Here is a 2,500-nt window from a genome sequence, read left to right as displayed (position 1 = left end):
ATCTGAACTGAATTCTTTCTGGTTAAAGAATCTCTTTCTAGTTGCTCTGGAACAATTAGGAGATTCTCTAGAAGAAATATGGGGTTCTGCTTCTGGTGGCAACATGCTATGGGGTGGCGGTCCCGCTTATGGGGTCAAATCAATACGTTCGAAGAAGAAAGATTGGAATATCAATCTCATCGATCTCATAAGTATCATACCAAATCCCATCAATCGAATCGCTTTTTCGAGAAATACGAGACATCTAAGTCATACAAGTAAAGAGATATATTCATTGATAAGAAAAAGAAAAAATGTGAACGGGGTCTCGAACAGTGATTTCTGATAAAGAAAGAGAATTCTTGCCACCTTAACGACAGAAAAAAGGATTGATCAAATTCTATTGAGTCTGACTCATAGTGATCATTTATCAAAGAATGACTCTGGTTATCAAATGATTGAACAACCGGGAGTAATTTACTTACGATACTTAGTTGACATTCATAAAAAGTATCTAATGAATTATGAGTTCAATACATCCTGTTTAGCAGAAAGACGGACATTCCTTGCTCATTATCAGACAATCACTTATTCACAAACCTCGTGTGGGGCTAATAGTTTTCATTTCCCATCTCATGGAAAACCCTTTTCGCTCCGCTTAGCCCTATCCCCCTCTAGGGGTATTTTAGTGATAGGTTCTATAGGAACTGGACGATCCTATTTGGTCAAATACCTAGCGACAAACTCCTATCTTCCTTTCATTACAGTATTTCTGAACAAGTTCCTGGATAACAAGCCTACGGGTTTTCTTATTGATGATAGTGACGATATTGATGATAGTGGCGATATTGATGATAGTGACGATATCGACCGTGACCTTGATACGGAGCTGGAGCTTCTAACTATGATGAATGCGCTAACTATGGATATGATGCCGGAAATAGACCGATTTTATATCACCCTTCAATTCGAATTAGCAAAAGCAATGTCTCCTTGCATAATATGGATTCCAAACATTCATGATCTGGATGTGAATGAGTCGAATTACTTATCCCTTGGTCTATTAGTGAACTATCTCTCCAGGGATTGTGAAAGATGTTCCACTAGAAAGATTCTTGTTATTGCTTCGACCCATATTCCCCAAAAAGCGGACCCGCGCGAATCGCGTCTTCGATCTTGCATATATAGAGAATATCTATCTATATTATCTATCAACCTGGTCAACTGACGCCTGCATCACCACTACGGAAACGAAATTTCCTTAGTCCTTTTTCTGTGAAACAAAGCCAAGCCTTTTCCGCCCGCCTTCCATCCCGCGTTTCCCTGCTTGAGACCGTTTTTTATTAGCCCAGTCATGAACCACCCTGGTTGGAGCCATGGTCTACCCAGCAGTGCTTCATATCCTCCTTGCTCTTTGTCTAAGATTAGACTAAAGCTTTAGATTAGAGGCATGGCATCCTTTTTTTTTTTCTTTTGGCTAAGAAGCCCGTAGGTTGTGCGCCAGCCATACGTAGCTTGAACTGTGATGGCCACAATGCTTAGCTATTGCCGATCCCCAAGACGTCTTTGGTTGAATCTTCACACCTGATCCACCGTCTGAACTTCCTACATTCACTCCCGGAAATTGAAACAGGAAAACAGGAATTGTAACCTCCCGGTCTGCTGTAGTCAGCCTCACGGTGTGCCTGACTGGCGAGTCTGCCGTCTCCACGGCTTTCCCTTTTGCGGGCAGCTCCTCAAGCCTTCGAGTGCCGATCTTCGCTTGGGCCGGCTCCGAGGCTCTACCCTGGCTTTTCATTGGTTCCTCCCAACCAATAGGCTCTTTTTTCTCATATCGCGCGCGCATCTTCAAGAGAGGCGCCGAGTACATAGACGAGGCGCGGTCCCGGGAATGAAAGCCCATTCCCTCGTGCTCTGGAACTCCTTTACTTCGGTTGAACAAAAAAGGTTCAATCTTGTTCAACCGTAGCGTAGGCGAAACCCGGCAGCCCGCCCAGAGTTTGACCTTCTCCGGTCCTGGAAGGAAAACCCACTGAACTTTCCTTCCCCCAGCGGGCAACAACACTGGGAGGAAGACGATCAGGATCTCACGTGTGGCAGCTGTTGGAACAAACTCAGAATCCAAGAGGTACCTAAAGAAAAAGGAAACTCACCACTCACTGGTGAAAGAGGAGAAAAGACAATTGAAGGCCCCGGGGCCGGAATGCGGTAGGGTCTTCAAGCCCCACGCTCGATTCTCGAGATGAATGGGCCGTCTCGCGAAGATCTTCGATCTGAACCTTCGCATCGACTTTCTCTGCCTCTAACGGACAGGGCTCAACCACGCCTTCGCTATCGCAAGAATATAGCGATCGAATAGCTATCGCTCGCTCAGCTGCTTCGCGTATTATGAAAGCCGTATTGCCCGAAGGGGGCATGCTGCAAGAGCGTAGGTGAGTGGTAAGCGTAGGAGGCGTGCCCAAAGGGCAGCGGCAGCTGTGTGGTTCCACGTCGCTAGATTGAGATCTGCAGGGTGGCGGGG

Source organism: Benincasa hispida, unplaced genomic scaffold, assembly GCF_027475165.1.
Source record: "Benincasa hispida cultivar pf3 unplaced genomic scaffold, pf3_genome.v1.1 HicScf1027, whole genome shotgun sequence".
NCBI classification, from domain to species: domain Eukaryota; kingdom Viridiplantae; phylum Streptophyta; class Magnoliopsida; order Cucurbitales; family Cucurbitaceae; genus Benincasa; species Benincasa hispida.
This window is presented reverse-complemented; position numbering follows the sequence as displayed.